This window comes from Prionailurus viverrinus, chromosome D4 (assembly GCF_022837055.1).
Source record: "Prionailurus viverrinus isolate Anna chromosome D4, UM_Priviv_1.0, whole genome shotgun sequence".
In the NCBI taxonomy this organism is placed as follows: domain Eukaryota; kingdom Metazoa; phylum Chordata; class Mammalia; order Carnivora; family Felidae; genus Prionailurus; species Prionailurus viverrinus.
Genome location: NC_062573.1, coordinates 75,727,284 through 75,745,470, shown reverse-complemented (window position 1 = coordinate 75,745,470; position 18,187 = coordinate 75,727,284). Strand labels below are relative to the sequence as shown.

At 37.7% G+C, this 18,187-nt stretch overlaps 1 protein-coding gene and 1 long non-coding RNA gene across 3 annotated transcripts in view; one reads left to right on the top strand and one right to left on the bottom strand.

The window, feature by feature from the left end:
• Positions 1-18,187, top strand: part of CFAP95 (cilia and flagella associated protein 95) — a 135,683-nt gene that overhangs the window by 33,466 nt on the left and 84,030 nt on the right. The gene's annotated exons all lie outside the window — the stretch shown is intronic.
• Positions 83-17,875, bottom strand: LOC125150745 (uncharacterized). Its single transcript, XR_007146460.1, has 5 exons — positions 17,597-17,875; positions 8,720-8,829; positions 1,583-1,639; positions 766-848; positions 83-131 (listed from the first exon to the last, which is right to left on the bottom strand). It is a non-coding gene; the product is annotated as an uncharacterized LOC125150745 (long non-coding RNA).

The window sequence follows — 18,187 nt, the reverse complement described above, 5'->3', positions numbered from 1 at the left end:
GAAGCAAAGGCTATTTATTTGGAGCTTGCTACAGCAAGGGAGCCAGCCACGTCACTTGCATTTTGGCAGATACTCAAAGGAAGGCAGAAGAGTCGGGGTGGGAAAGGCTTCAAGTATGCCCTGATTGGAAGCTGTGGGCATGAAGAAGCTGTAAGCAGGTTGGGGACAAATACAAGGAGAATTGTCCATTATTAATCAAATTGTCATTTGGGGACAATTGTTACTGGGGTTATTGTCTGGCTTCCTGGGCCATCACTAGAGAGAGATAGCTGTGTGACTTTACACAGGTGTAACTTATAGCAGGCTGACTTCCTGGGCTGGTTGATTCGATAGGCAGGTTGTTGCAGGTTGTAGGTCAGAGTTCTGTTTTTATATATGGTCTGGTCATTGTTCATGTATATAACACCGAATATAATCATAGGAGTCAGTACACCACAATACAGTAAACTTAAGCATGAATTGTCCCCATTCACCATATTTGTACATGCAACCTGCTGCTTCCTGATCCAAGTATACTCTTTTTTTTTTAATGTTTATGTATCTTTGAGAGAGAGAGAGAAAGAGAGAGAGAGAGCGCAAGTGGGGGAGGGGCAGAGAGACAGGGAGACACAGAATCCAAAGCAGGCTCTAGGCAATGAGCTGTCAGCACAGAGCCCTATGTGGGGCTCGAACTCACGAGTCATGAGATCTTGACCTGAGTTGGACGCTTAACCGACTGAGCCACCCAGGTACCCAATGATCCAAGTATATTCTTAAACTTAGTACCGCAGAGCCAGGAGAGAGATCACTTTCCCAGAAGCCTCTGGGAGTCATGCTAACAAATCCTTGGATCAGCTATAAAGGTTATCCTGCAGTTGGAAAAATAATATGGGCAGGAAATGGAAGGCAAATTAAAATGATGACTGATTTTTCTCACAAAATACCTTCATAGTCATCATGTTTTATCCACACCCCTTAATGCAACCACTGTGTGAACCTTTGAAACAGCTCTCTACTATTATTCTCTCTTGGATTTAAGTGATTAAGACTGTGTCATCCTGATAAAGCTATTCATGGAGCTATAGTGGTAAGTGGGCAACTTGCTAAAGGACTTGATGATGATATATCCTGACAATTAAGTTGCCCTTGGACAGGATGCCACACGCAGGCATTCAGAGACTCTTTCTGGGAGTTGTGGAGGTACTGCTACACATGGGAGTTTAGATAAGGAAGCAAAAGACACTGAAAAGTAGACGAACCAGTCATTTCCCACTGGGTTTCATCTGAGCAGGCAGAGAGATTGACTGTCAATGACTGAACTGATTTTTATACATACATTTCAAAATGTAGCACTTCAGTGGCTCCCAACAATGAGTATTAAGTAATAATAACTAAGTGATAATAACAAAACTCTGGCAATGCTCTGTTACCATTCATTTAGAAACATTTTTGCTTTACCAGAGGTGGTATTGTTTAAATTTCTCCCCCGCCTCCAGCTGCCTGAGCCATTGTGTGAGTCTCATGTTTCAAGTAATTTCAAATAAGATTGAAAAATGAGAACTAATTTCAACTCAGTCTAATTAAATAAGTGTTCATGGCATACCTTGTTCTCAACATTGTCATCTCACATGATGTCAAAAGGTGACATTCCATTCCTGATCTTGAAAAACAGGGAAGCACAAGTTAAAGAATATGTTGAAAAAGCTTCATAAGAACCACTAGTAAAATTAAAAATACAATATATACTTTGGGGCACCTATGGGAAAAAATTGAATAAATACTTTTGAAGTCAATGGGGATAATAGTAAATAAAGCATGGTCCATAGACAGAGATAAAAAGAAAGCAAGAAAACATTGAAAAGAAAGAAAAAGATAATGTAACTTGACAAAAACTAAGTTATGGCAACCAAGGAAAATGGTTTAAACTTCCTTTTTGAAAAGCAAAGATCGACTATATTCTATTAGTGAACTCCCTCCTAAGTAATGCTATATGACTTAAGAATAAAAAGATAAGCCAAGATGTACCAGGAAAACACAAATAACCTAAGAGTATATGTTGCAGTATTAATATCAAACAAGTGTAACTCAAAGTCAAAAGAATTAAAAATGAAACAAAGGACATAGCTTTACATTGGAGAAAAGAGCAATCAAAATGTCCTATTAGCAAAGATTATAAGAACTAGGCTCACTGGACATTATAAACGAGGAACCTCTTTTCTGCTCACTTCTTATGTCATTCATAAGGGGGTAATCTGATGGCATTCACCTCACTTTCTTCCCAACCCATGTGCTGCTCACTAGAGACATTTTTTTGTACCTGCAGATCTCATTCATCATCTCTAGGGATTTTTTTTTAAATAGTTAACTTTCCGATAGAAGGAAAGATAAAGAGTTTCACAGACAAAAGACTAAAGGAGTTCATGACCACTAAACCAGCCCTGCAAGAAATATTAAAGGGGACTCTTTCAACAGAAAGTAAAGACCCAAATTGATAAAGATGAGAAAGGAAAAGAGAAAATCTCCAGAAATAACAACAAAACAAGTAATACAATGGCACTAAATACATATCTATCAATAATTACTCTGAATGTAAATAGACTGGTCCAATCAAAAGATATAAGGTGTCAGAATGAGTTAAAAAAATAAAAAAAAATAAAAAAACAACAACAAAACAAGAACCATCTATATATTGCCTACAAAAGACTCATTTTAGACCTAATGACACCTGAAGATTCAGTGAGGGAATGAAGAAACATTTATCATGCATCAAAGGAAAGCCGGAGTAGCAATCTTACTATCAGACAAACTAGATTTTAAACCGAAGACTGTGACAAGAAATCAAGAAGGCCGGTAATAAAGGGGACTATCCAACAAGAAGATCTAACAATTGTAGATATTTATGCACCCAACATGAGAGCACGCAAATATGTAAAACAATAACAAACATAGAGGAACTCATTGATAATAAGCAGAGGACTTTAACACCCCACTTATATCAATGGACAGATCATCTAAGTGCAAAATCAACAAGGAAACAATGGCTTTGAATGACACACTGGACCAGATGAACTTAACGTATATAGTCAGAACATTCCATCTTCAGCAGAGTACACATTATGTTCAAGTCACATGGGACATTCTCCACAGTAGATTACATACTAGGTCACAAATCAGGCCTCAACAAGTACAAAAAGACTGAGATCATACTATGCATATTTTATTACTACAACTCTATGATACTTGAAGTCAACCACAAGAAAAATTTGGAAAGACCACAAATACATGGATGTTAAACAACATGCTACTGAACAATGAATGGGTCAACCAGGAAATCAAAGAAGAAATTAAAAAATACATGAAAATGAATGAAAATGAAATCAAAACTGTCCAAAACCTTTGGGTTTCAGCAAAAGCAGTCATAAGAGGGAAGTGTATAACAATGCTGGTCTACCTCAAGAAGCAAGAAAAAAATCTCAAAAGAACAACCTAGCCTTACATCTAAAGGAGCTAGAAAAGAAACAACAAAAGAAGCCTGAAGTCAGCCGAAGAAGGGAAAGAGTAAAGGTTAGAGCAGAAATAAATGATATAAAAACTAAAAGAACAATAGAACAGATCAATGAAACCAGAAGCTGGTTCTTTGAAAAAAACTAATAAAATTGATAGACTCCTAGCCAGACTTTTTGATAAAAGAAAAGAGAAAGGACCCAAATAAATAAAATCACTTATGAGAGAGAAGAAATAACAATCAACACCACAAAAGTAAAATTATAAGACAATATTATGAAAAACTATATGTCAACAAATTGGACAACCTGGAAGAAATGGATAAATTCCTAGAGACATAAACTACTGAAACTCAAACAAGAAGAAATAGAAAACTTGAACAGACCGATAACCAGCAAAGAGATTGAATCAGTGATTGAAAATCTCCCAACAAACCAAAGTTCAGGGCCAGATGGCTTCACAGATGAATTCCACCAAACATTTGAATAAGAGTTAAAACCTGTCTTTCTGAAACTATTTAAAAAAAATAGAAATGGAAGGAAGACTTCCAAATTCATTCTATGAGGCCAGTCCTGTCCCCATACCAAAACTAAATAAAGACTCCACTAAAAAAAGAACTACAGGCCAATGTCCCTGATGAACACAGAATGCAAGAATTCTCAATAAAATACTAGCAAACCAACACTACATTATAAGAATCATTCACCACGATCAAGTGGGATTTATTCCTAGGCTGCAAGAGTGGTTCAATATTCACAAATCAATCAATGTGATATACCACATTATGAAAGAAAGGATAAGAATCATATGATTCTTTCAATAGATGCAGAAAAAAGCATTTGACAAAGTACAACATCCATTCATGATAAAAGCCCTCAACAAAGTAGGGTTAGAGGGAACATACCTCAACATAATGAAGGCCATAAAAAAAAACCACAACACACGTATATCATCCTCAATGGGGTAAAACTGAGAGCCATTCCCCTAAGGTCTGGAACAAGACAGAGTGTCCACTCTCATCATTTATTTAATATAGTACTGGATGCCCTAGCCTCAGCAATCAGACAACACAAAGAAATAAAAGGCATCCAAATAAGCAAGGAAGAAGTCAAACTTCCATTATTTGCAGATAACATGATACTGTATACACTTTATATAGAAAACCTGAAAGATTCCATCAAAAAAATTTGCTAGAACTGACACACGAATTCACTAAAGTCACAGGATATAAAATCAATGTGCAGAAATCTGTTGCATTTCTATACACTAATAATGAAGCAGGAGAAAGAGAAATCAAGGAATCAATCCCATTTATAATTGCACCAAAAACCTTAAGATACATAGGAATAAACCTAACCAAAGAGGTTAAAGATCTGTACTCTGAAAACTGAAACACTGATGAAAGAGATTGAAGATGACACAAAGAAATGGAAAGACATTCCATGCTCATGGATCAGAAGAACATATATTTTTAAAATGTCTATATTTCCCAAAGCAATCTGTACATTTAATGCAATTTCTATCAAAATACCAACAGCATTTTTTCATAGAACTAGAACACACAATTCTAAAATTCCTATGGAACCACAAAAGACCCCAAATAGCCAGAGCAATCTTGAAAAAGAAAAGCAAAGCCGGAGGCATCGCAATTCCAGATTTCAAGTTCTATTACAAAGCTGTAGCAATCAAGATTCTGATTCTGGCACAAAGATAGACACATGGATCAACAGAACAGAATGGAAGACCCAGAAACAAACCCACAACTATATGGTCAACTAATCTCTAACAAAGGAGGAAAGAATAGGCAATGGGGAAAAGACAGTCTCTTCAACAAATGTTGCTGGGAAAACTGGACAGCAACATGCAAAAGAATGTTGCTTTTGTAACATTACTTTCTTATGCCATACACAAAAATAAACTCAAAATGGAGTAAAGAGACCTTTAGGTCTTTACTCCAGGTCTTTACTCCATTTTGAGTTTATTTTTGTGTATGGCGTATGAGACCTGAAACCATAAAAATGCTAGAAAAGAGCACAGGCAGTAATTTCTGTGGCATTGGCTACTGCATCATTTTTCTAAATATGTTTCCTGAGGCAAGGGAAATAAAGGCAAAAATAAACTATTGGGACTTCATCAAAATAAAAAGCTTCTATGCAGCAAAGGAATCAATCAACAAAACTAAAAGACAACCTATGCAATTGGAGAAGATATTTGCAAATGACATATCTGATGAAGGGTTAGTATTGAAAATATATAAAGAACTTATCAAACTCAACACCCAAAAAACAAATAATCCAGTTAAAAAATGGGCAGAAGACATGGGGGGGCACCCGGGTGGCTCAGTAGGTTAAGTGTCTGACTTCAGCTCAGGTCATGATCTCACAGTCCATGAGTTTGAGCCCCATGTCAGGCTCTGTGCTGACAGCTCAGAGCCTGGAGCCAGATTTGGATTCTGTGTCTCCCTCTCTCTCTGCCCCTCCCCTACTCATGCTCTGTCTCTCAAAAATGAATAAATGTTAAAAAAAATTTTTTTAAATGGGCAGAAGACATGAATAGATGTTTTTCCAAAGAAGAAATACAGATGGACAACAGTCACATGAAAAGATGCTCAACATCACTCATCAGAGAAAGAAATAAAAACTACAATGATATAACACCTCACACCTGTCAGAATAGTCAAAAGTAACCACACAGATAACAACACGTGTTGGCGAGGATGCGGAGAAAAGGGAACCCTCTTACACTGTTGGTGGGAATGCAAACTGGTCCAGCCACTCTGGAAAATACTATGGAAGTTCCTCAAAAAGTTAAAAGTAGAACTAACCTACAATGAAACAATTTCACTACTAGGTATTTACCCAAAGGATACAAAAATACTAATTTGAAGGGATACATGCACCCTGATGTTTATAGTAGCATTATCAACAGTAGCCAAATTATGGAAAGAGCCCAAATGTCCATCCACTGATGAATTGATGAAGTATATATATTTCTTATGTATATATAAGTGGAATATATATATATATATACATATATACATATATATATATATATATATATATACATATATATATATATTCCACTGTGTACACACACACACACACACACTGGAATATTGGCCATAAAAAAGAATGAAATCTTGCCATTTGCAACAATGTGGATGGAGCTAATGAGTATTACGCTAAGCTAAATAAGTCAGTGAGAGAAAAACAAATATATGATTTCACTCATATGAATTATCTGAAACAAAACAAATGAACATAGGGAGAGAGAGGAAAACCAAGATACAGACTCTTAACTATAGGGGACAAGCTGATGGTTACCAGAAGGGAATTGGGTAGAAGAATGGATATAATACATGATGGAGATTAAGGAGGGCACTTGGGTTGAGCACTAGGTATTGTATGTTAAGTATTGAATTCTACACCTGAAACTAATATTACACTGTATGTCAATTGGAATTTAAATAAAAACTTAAAAAAAAGTAGTACTTTCTGAAATATCACTTATTTTAGTTTTCTATAACTTTAGTTTTCATAACAAATGACCACAAATTTAACGGCTTAAAACATTAGCTCATAGTTCTATAGGCCAGAAGTGGGGCAGGCTTCACTGAGTTCTGTAATTAGGGTCTCACAAGGCTAAGATCAAGGTGTCAGCTGGGCTGGGCTCTGAAGTCTCTATGGAAGAAATCATTTGCAAGCTCATTCTGATTATTGGAAGAGTTCATCTCCCTACAATTATATGCCCGGGGTCTCCATTTTCCTACTAGCTGTCAGGGGCACACCACTCTTAGAGCTCCTTGAAGCCACTCTCATCCTTCACACAGCCCCTCCATCTTCAAAGCTAGCAACAGCACCTTGAACTCTTCTGGGTTTGTTTGTTGTTGTTGTTTTGTTTTTGGTTTTTAAATTTTTATTTTAATTCCAGTTAACATACGATGTTATAGTAGTTTCAGGTGTATGATATAGTAGACGCCTTCTGTTTTAGATCCACCATCAGACAGAAAACTGATGAAAGAGATTTCTCTTCTGCCATCAGACAGAAAACTCTCTGCTTTCAAAGGGCTCATGTGATTAAATTAGGCCCACCCAGATAATCTCCCTGTCAATTAACTCAAAATCAACTGACTAGTACTCTTAATTGCATCTGCAAAATCTCATTTGTCGTGTAATGTAAAATAATCACAGGTGTAATATTGCATTCATCATATTCATACTCCCTTAGATGAGGGCAGGACATGTTGGTGGGGGTTATGGATTTTAGGATTCTGCCTACCACATTGCTCATAGGCTTCTCTCCACTTACTGCCACGTGAATCTTAAAGGCTCAGCAGCCTTTACAACTATTTTGGAGTCTCTTAATTTTACAAAAATTTGTATTTTGTTTTCCACATTTTTGTGGCTTTCAGATTTCTATGCTGAACAGGGGAAACTGCTGACCAATGCATCCATGATCATGTTAAAAGTTTCTCTGACCATTTTTGACAGTGATCTATCCCTTAATCAGGTTGTTTTATGATTCCAAGATTTTTTCTTTGGAATTTCTGTTCAGAATCATCTCAGAGGCTGCATCTAATAATTCACATATTTGAGTTGGGGGGGGTGGCGATTGTAGTGGGGGATCTAAATCTGTTCTTTGTTGGTTTTGCTCATTCTAGTTAATTTCCTTCTATGTTTACCAATAACATCTGATGAGCTCACATTTGTTTCATTAGTCTGGGGGAACCTGAGAGTGTGATTTGAGGATATTTGCTTGGGAGAGGATTTGTATTTTCATAGTCCCCATCAGTCCCCATCAGCTGGCCCCTTCAAAGGCCCCAGACTTAATGCAGGAGGTTTGATATGAGCTTTCCAGCCTTGCCAGAGGTTCAAAGCTTAGTCACTAGATGATAGTTCTGATCCTAGTTTTAGCTTCAGGGAATACATATGTTTTGAATTTATTTCTCCCCAATCTTGTTTCAATTCATCTGTTTTCTCTTTCTTCCTCCCTTCTTACCTCTCTTCCACCCTGTCTGGGACCCTTCCTTACTTCCTTTCTCCCATGCCTAGATTATGCTAATAAATGCAAAGGATCAAATGCATGGGACACAATAGTAGCCCTCACTGTACTTGGCACTGGTCAGTGTAAAACATTGTGCTCTTTTCTGAGAAGCAGTTTTTATCAAAGTGATACACATCCAGAGCCTCAACCAACATAAACATGAAAAATATGTAGGTTTGTTTATTTTGTTTACCTGGGAACAGAGAAGGCATGTTAGCTGTCTTCAGATATCTGAAAGGATCTTTCACAAGAGAGAAATAAAGCTTATCTTTTGTCTTCTAGAAGCAGGACCAATAGGTGCATCTATCAAGAAGGTTCATGTTAGTGCAACATAAGATGGAACTTATGATTATATTTCTACAGAATTGGGACAGGCTGCCTTTGTGAGGTGAGAGCTCTCTCCTCTAGGCTAGTGTAGAGGTCAGATAAGTCTCCTCAGTAGTATTTTAGAGGCCAGGAGTACACTTCTTCTTTGGCCAAAATGCTGTGCCCAATAACCTTCACTGTCCCAGGGAGCCAGATTCTAGGCTTCTTTATTCCATGACTTATAAATTTAGATACAAACTAAGGAATTAGAGCCATCTGGAAAAAAAACACACATTTATCTCACATTCCGACTACAATGGAAGGAAATTTTGTGTCACAGTATTGAAGAAACGTCCAATTGGTGAATCAGAGTAATCATTAATATTTTTTACTTCCAAAATAGTCCTCCTTGTAATGTGCCAAGAAAAAAAAGGCAATTAATTTTTACACAAAATACTCTTCTCATGCATATCTACACTGGGAGAAAATATGATGCATTTTTCAGTAATAATAAGGTTCAGTCAGAAATAGAAATTTAGTTCATTTTAAACTAAATAGAATAGACACTGGTAAATGAGAATAGATGACACAGTATGAGCTATATAATTACATTTAAAATACATTTCAGGGTAGTTTCCTTTAATATTAAAACTGTAATTCTTGACAGAAATGAATTTTTGAATATTTTTGTAAAGGATATTGAGATCTTGGTATTTTTGTTCTTAGAATTTTATATGAATATACAATCACACTTATTCTAAAATCATCACTTTAGGGAAAACAATACATTTAACCTTTCACTGTGGAATAAAAGCTGATGTTGAAATCTTTTAGAAATCCAGGTACCCTTTTTATTCTCTGGATTCTAGAGTGACAAGAGAGCTTTGAGGAAGAAAGACTCAAGTCCTATAGTCTTGTTCTGGACAATGGACACACCCCAAAGGGATGGGGTTATTCTGAGAAAGGAAAAATCAATCCAGACACAGAGAGGATGAGAGCAAAAGAAAGGTAAAATATGAGCCAGATGTTCTTCAGGACAAGAATGAAATTTGATCCCAAGTGACAGGCAAAGGGATGAAAGACCCAAACTATTTGACTTTATTTTATGAAAGCTTTAGGAGTATGGAATTGTATAATTTCAGAGGAAATTAATAAGGGAAGAATTTTGGAAACATACTGCTAAACCAACATACAAACAACTTAATGCCTTAAGTAGAAAAGTCATGATATATCCACAGGAGACAAAAATTACAGAGGTAAAGCCTAGCCAAGGACATAATCCTGTAATCCTACTAGAGACCAGGATCCTGCAAACAGAAGGAAAAAAAAAATATATATATATATATATACATATAAAATATATATATAGTGTCTGTAGAAGAATAATAATGAGAACCTTCCTTGGAGTCTAAAGAATATAAGACTGGCTTTGCCTCTAAATAGATGTGTAATTCAGTTTATTCATCTTAGAAATAGAAATGACAATATGCATCCCACATAATTTTTCAAGGGCCAGGTAAGAGAGTGTATGTAAAAATATTTAATAAAGTGATATATGGATGGGATCTCTTATTATTACTGTCTACAGTGGGTATCTGTTGTTTTTGCCTACCAGGCATGCTTTCCCATTAATTTGGGAATAGCGATCTGTTTTTCCCTTTAGTCCAATCCCGTACTTTCAGTGTAGATTAGTCAGAGAGGGCAGACCTCCCCCTGGAGGGGAGCCTATGACACAGATGAAACTGGGGAGTATATTACATCAACCCTGGGCCTTGCCCTGGTGATTTCAGAACAATCACATGAGTCAAGTCAAGCCAATAAGCATTTAGGACTTTTGTTAGAGCTGGAGGAAAGGGAAGCACTTTATGTTGTGAGAGAGTGGGGGAGCAATGTAAGTTGGTGGCCATTTGGGGAAAGCTTGAGCTAACCCAAGAGGGAAAACAGAACCAAGAAATAGTGAAATAACATTCCGAGATATCATCAACCCCTAGGATTCAGATGTGCTTGAAACCAGAATTGCCCCTGGAGTTTCCAGTTGCGTGAGTACATAAATTCCTCTTTCTGTCCTAACTAGTTTGATTTGGTTTTCTGTCATTTGTCATCAAAACTGTACTAGCTGAGTCCCTATAATTAGGGAAACTTTAACTAGAAATTATTAGTGTTACCTGGAAAAGCTCCACACCTAATTTATACTAAAGCAATTACAGTTGACCCTTAGACAATGAGGAGGGGGTTAGGGTTAGACCTCCTTGATTGCCTCTGTCATGAATCCTGTGAAGACATGAATAACATCTGGACAGTTTTCTCCAGCAGAAATTTATTGTTTAGGGCTTGATGTCTTCCATGGTGTTTTCTTGTAACAATAATGGCATTTTCAATGGTGTAGACTGTCCAGACTTTCTTGATGTTCTCGGGGTCCTGTTTCATAGCATTGACTTCTCTTCCTATAGAGTACTGTGTGTAATGAGACTTAAAGGTCCTTTGGATACCCTGATCTAGAGTGAATTAGAGATGATGTGTTTGAGGGCAAGTAAACCACTTTGACACCTTCAGTGTTGAACTCCTGGGTTTCTGGGTCACCAAGGGCATTGTCTAATATCAAAAGAACTTTAAAAGGCAGTCCCTTACTGGTAAGGTACTTCCTGACTTCAGGGACAAAGCATCACAGTGGAACTTATTTAGAAAAAAGGGTTCTTGTTGTCCGGGCCTTCTTTTTGTACAACCAAAAGACTGGAAGCTGGTATTTATATTTTCTCTTCAAGGCTCAGGGGTTAGCAGCCTTATAGATTAGGACAGTCCTGATCATAAACCCGACTGCATTTACAGAAAACTGTAGAGTCAGCCTCTCCTGTCCAGCCTTAAATCCTGGTGCTAGCTTTTCTTCCTTAGTAGTACATTTGTACATTTTTCCCCCAGAATAGGGCACTTTCTTCTGCATTAGAAATCTGTTTAAGCAGATCTCCTTCCTCCTCAATGATTTTCTTTGTGGTGTCTGGGAACTTGTTTGCGGCCTCTTGGTTGGCAGAAGCTTCCTTTCCTGGTACCTTGACATTTTTTAAATCCAAACCTTTTATTTTAAAGATTTTATTTTTGAAGTAATCTCTATACCCAAGGTGGGACTTCAACTTAAAACCCCCTAATCAAGAGTCCCATGCTCCACCAACTGAGCTAGCCAGATGCCCCTAAAGCCAAACCTTTTTCTTTTTCTTTTTCTTTTTTATGAAATTTATTGACAAATTGGCTTCCATACAACACCCAGTGCTCATCCCAAAAGGTGCCCTCCTCAATACCCATCACCCACCCTCTCCTCCCTCCCACCCCCCATCAACCCTCAGTTTGTTCTCAGTTTTTATAAAGCCAAACCTTTTTAAAATTATCAAACCATCCTTTGCTGGTATTAAAATTTCCAGCTTTAGTTCCTTCACTTTCCTTTTGTTCTAACTTGTCATAGAATGACTTTGCTTTTTCATGAATCATATTAGAGTTGATAGGTGTGGCTTTCATATAGCAATCCTGCACCCATATAAAAGCTGCATTTTTGATATGACATAAAAAAGTATTTCAAAGAAAGTGCAAGGTTTTTGTGCCTGCTGGCATAGCTGCAATGGCAGCTTCAGAAATCTCCTTTTTTTTTTTTAAACAATTGCACCCTTATGCTGGGTTAATTTATCTTGAAATGGTGGGCAACCCCAGCTGCAGACCTCAATCTATAGACCTAGCAAGTAAATCATCTTTCTCATGTAACGTCATGACTTCTTGGGAACATTTCCAGCATCACTAGTGGCATTTCCTATGGGTCCCCTGGTGTTATTCAAGGTTTATGATGTTGCACTAAACTCAATGAAAAATATTTGAGAACCGTGAGAGATTGCTTTTTACTGTGATGCAGTTTACTGGAGAGCCACACTGCTCAAACAGAGATGATTAGTGTCACGGGGCATTTCAGGAGGATGCTCCCAACACTTGAACTCACTGCAGTAGTAACGGGAGGTGGCTAACAAATTATTGCTATAGTGCAGTATGTAGTTTGTTTTCTGCAGTTATGACTCAATATAGCATTCTTACATTTGTTTACATTTCTTTCAACTGCAAATGGTGCCATGAATGCTCTGTGTGTCCACAAGCTTTGATATATTTCAACTTTTCTCTAGCATGTTCGTATATATTTTGTGGCAGTAAATGATAAAAGAGACTAGCATCTACCTATGTTTTATGCATTCAGACATACTACTGTTTTCTTCATTTGGCGGGGGGGGGGATATTTCTAGGCTACACAGTTTGCGAGTTTTTTTCACATTGTCACAAATCTCCACAAACTTTTCCAATATATTAATTGAAAAAAATTCCTCACAGAAGTGGACGTGTGCAGTTCAAACCTGAGTTGTTTAAGTGTCAACTGTACTAATTGGTCATAAAATGGGTGCCAAAAGAGTAAATGCTCTTCTGGTCTTGAAAATCCTTACTCTCAGGGTGCCTGGGTGGCTCAGTCGGTTAAGGGTCCGACTTTAGCTCAGGTCATGATCTCACGGTCCGTGAGTTCGAACCCCACGTCGGGCTCTGTGCTGACAGCTCAGAGCCAGGAGCTTGTTTCCGATTCTGTGTCTCCCTCTCTCTGACCCTCCCCCGTTCACGCTCTGTCTCTCTCTGTCTCAAAAATAAATAAACGTTAAAAAAAATTAAAAAAAAAGATAATCCTTACTCTCAGTCTACTTCCTTTATTATTATTTTTTAATGTTATTGCACTTGCTTTTAATTCCCTCCTGGCCCTTTAGAAAATGACCTTTGAGGTACCTGCGTGGCTCAGTCAGTTAAGTACCCAGTTCTTGATCGTGGCTGGGGTCATGATCTCACAGTTTGTGGGATCAAGCCTCACATCAGGCTCTGCACTGACAGCACAGAGCCCGCTTGGCATTCTCTCTCTTCCTTTCCCTGCCCCTCCCCCGCTTGTGTGCATGTTCTCTCTCTCTCTCTCTCGCTCTCTCTCAAAATAAATAAATAATCTTAAAAAAGAAAGAAATAGCCTCAGCCTCCCTAGTTTAAAGCAACCTAAACACGATGCTACAGAAAGAGATTTAGTTAACAGAGGAAATAGCACCACAAGTCTGACATATATGCCAGCTGAACACCAGAAACTCAAAATCGTGCAACACTCAGGAAGTCCTTCAAGGTTCAGGCAGTTCTCCAGCTTCTTCCCTGAGCTCCCAACCTTTACCTCAGACTGTGACATCCTCAGCTGTGTGTTTGGTGTACTCCACAGCCAGAAACATCCTGAACATACCTGGTCCCCTGAGGGAAGACTTTCAGTAGGTTTCTCACCAGCCTGCTCACCATGCAGCTGGGCGTGGGTGTTGTGGGGACGTGGGAAAATGTCCACCACCACCAGGAGCAAAAGGAGCCCAAATCCAGTTTCTTTTCTCTAAGCCTCTTCTCTGGGAGAGGATGTTCCTTTATCCAGATTAAAGAGCATGAGGAACAAAGAAAGCCACAATGATATTGAACTTAATTTCAAATACCACTCCTTTCACAAGAACGGTTAACTGGTAGCCAAATGGTCTCATTATTGTTGCCAATAAACAGTAAAGGTGCCAAGAAACCAAAGCAGCACAGGAGAGAAAAGGAAGAAAACCAAGGGTTTAGATAAGTTGTGAAAATGGATATTTGGTCTTTGAATAATTAAAGATATTCAATCTGTAGGATGTTAAAGAAATCCCTAATCTACATTTATGTTAGAGCATGTCGTTACTAATCCAGGACATGAAAATTTTATCATTATAGTTATGGACAATTCTGCCAAAGAATCTCACTTATTGGCTATCAAAATAAGAGAAATGCTGAATTATAGAATACTATACATTGAATATTTAATAAATTAATCCCCTGTGCTCATGGTAGGAGTTCTAGAAATAATGCCTGTTGCATGACAGCACTTAATCAATATACTAGTTAATAATAATCATTTGAGAGCAAGTCAATGTCTAATAGGTTTGCAACCCAAATTAGAAGCACAGAGAAATCATACTCAAAGTTAAATTCATTCTTAAAAAGATCATTGCTAGTTATGAATACTTAAAGGAAAGGAAAGAAGATTGAAGCTTTTGTTGTGGTTGATTCTTTTGAGAGTTCCTGGGTCATTAAACATGAGCTTATTCATATAAATTTTGGCCCTGGTATCTGTATCTTATTATTTTTATTTCATATTTTTTCACAGAACTGAGTTGTACCAGATTCTCTTGGTTGCTCAGCAATAGATTCTGACTCTGAAATCCATATTACTTCTCAAAGGAGGAAGAGAAGGAGGAAACAGGGAGAGGGAAGGAGGAGAGAGAGAAAGAAGGGGAGGGAAGAAGAAGAGAAGGAGTAGAGCATTGAACAGGAAGGGATAAAGGGAAGAGACATGGACAAAGGAAAAGGAGAAGGAGGAGGGAGGAGAGAAAGACGGACGAGGGAGCATGGAGGCAGTGGGGAGGACCAGACACCTCACTCATTTTGACATAGCAAGTGGACTCTAACTTTTTTATATCAAATATTATAAAGTGAACCTCAAGATGTGCATAGAGTGGGTGACGGGAGCTCCCTATTCCTAGAGAATTAAAAAAATACTATGCCATCAATCCTTGATTAGGACACAAATACTTAATCTTAAACTTCTGAGTGTTAAACAGTTTAAATGCAAGTTTTTAAAATAGATTCAAATGATTAAACATGGAGTTAGTAGAAGCTAATTTTCTTAGAGAATTGGTTTTTTTCCTCAGCTTAATTGCATGACATCTGGTAGAAGAAGGTTTAATGCTGGGGGGAGAACATGCTGAAAGCGACTTTGAAAGGTCCTGGGCAGGGGCTTGTCTGGAATCAATCAGATGATTGTTAAGACAGGAAGAGAAAGGAGATGAATAGGTTTGCCTCTGTGGCCATTTACATCTAGCTGATAAACATCTATTTTACGTTTGCTGTTCTGGTCAGATCTTCTTGGAAACTTCTTAAATGATCTGATAAGGCTGATAAATCTATTAGAGTAGGCTCACATGGTGGGATTCCCACTTCTCGAGTTGGTCTGGTCACACTTTCCTACAGAAAAGTCCTGTATCAGCCACCTGAGCTATAATTTTCTTACCCCAGGGATATTATGGCGCAAGAAATTGATATAAAGAGAAGACATTGCTTTAATCCCCACACTTCATTGGTTTGATGAAGTTTGAGGAAAACACAAATAACTCAAGTCTATTGAGGATCAGCAATTCACATTTAAAAAGCATAAAGCTTATTAATGGTCTTGAAGAGAAAAGATTCCATATGAATATAAAACCATCATTATCATTGGCAACATGTCCAAATATCTTGCCAACATTTTTCTGATTCAGACTGTTACATTTCACATTAAAATATAATAAAAAGATATTCATTAAAAAGACCTTATAAACAGACAAAGCTTGAAAAACAGAAAATATACTTAGGAAAATCCGCGCAAACAACAAGCACATTTTAGGGTACTTTTCCCAAGAGATAACGACAAAGTCCAGAGGTAGTAATAGCAGTAGTAGTTGAAATTTAATTGAGCACTGAGCATCCATTAGGCACTGTTCCACCTGCTTTCAATATATTATCTTCCGTAATAAAACCCCTCTGCAATAAATATCGTTCTATTCTTATTTCATCAATAAGGAATCAGGAAAGCAAAAATTCCACAGCATGTACTGGTGTATCCAAAGAGAAAGGAGTGAATCTGAACTTGAGGATATTAGAGAGTCAATCTCATGTATCCCCACACAAGGATGTTGGAAAGTGTTTACCAGTCACAGAAGACAGTAAAGCTGGTAAAGTTGTTGTAAAGGGGAAAGAACAGAACAAAAAAGCAACTAGCCTGTCAGCTTGGTTTAAGGACCTCTAAAATAATAAGCTCTATTTGTTTAGTTTTCTTAACACACTGCTACTCAGTGTACTGAAACACTTTTAAATCTGTGTAGTAACCATGTACCACAGAAAGGACTTGCCTCTGGACAGCTCTGTCTCTGACACAAATTGGCTACAGAGACCTGACATCTCGGTTGCAAATATATTATGTTGCCATCACTTTAAGCATAAGCAAAATAAATATACTTTAAGCATAGGTGAAGTAAAATTTAAAAAAAAACAGATGCTAGTAATGATGGCGATATTTTTTGGACTGACAGCAATATGCTATGCTTTGGGCAGAATTGAGCTTAACATGGATCTTATTTACCCTTTTAAAGTTAAATTCTATTTTTCTTTTCATTCCTTCAAGAAGAAAAGTGCTAAAACAGCACTCAGTACTCTACTTGCACTCAGCTGGTGACAGTGGACTATTTATTTGGTTTTAAATAACGTGACTTAACTGTGGCTGTCAGTAGAATAGAGGCCTTAGCATACCACAGGCACCCACACAGGGTACCACAGGCCACAGAGAAGCACTTAGTAGTTGTGTGTAATCAAATTTGTGAAAACTGATCCAGAAGAGCACTTCACTATTTACAGGAGTGCTATAATAAATCTTTTTGCAAACTATAGAATCTATTTGTATTGTGAAATATCTCTTAATTTGTTTTTAAGTTTGAATTTTTGTGTACATGTGGTCTTCTTAAAGTGAGTCCCTTCTGAAATTAACCTGAAGCCCAGGTTAATCTAAAGGATTAACATAATAGTCGTTCATTTGTTCACTCAATACTCTGAAATGATGCTATGTACTAAGCATATGCCAGGTCCAAGGGATGGCGGTGATTAAGTCCACTAATGCCCTTATGGTGCTCACCTGAGTTGGGGAGGAGCCTTCTAATGCGTTAAACATTCCTCTCTTGGAAAGCCAAAGATGAAATAAGCACCTTCCTTCTGCAAGACAGCTATCCAGTCATTTCTTGAAGGCAATGCCATAGGTAATCATTTTGAATCCTTGTCGCATATAAACAACACAATAACGTGATGAATTTGTGTTGTCATAAAATATCAAATGTTAAAATGAGAACTGGCAGGTCTTGGGGAGCTGAATGCCCCAGAGTGCTAAGCTGTACCTAAAGGTTGGATTTTTCAGTGTTACAGCCTGGAGGGACCTCAGATTCTTGTGTCCACCCAACCCTCTCCTCGGTCCCATACCCTATTCCCGCCCCCCCCCCCCGCCCCCCAGAAGAAGAAACTCCTGTTTTCTAGGTTGAGAGAGTAGCTGAAACTGGAATTAGTCAGGGCCTTTTCATCCTCACACTTTTTAGCTGATTTACTGAATGATTCCGCTCCTCCTCAGAAAATCTGAATATAAATGACATATTTTAGGGTTTGAGGGGTGGGTTCCCTTGCTCCCTTTTGGTTAAACTTTACATGCTTGTAAGTAGAAGGTGTGCTGGCAACAGAT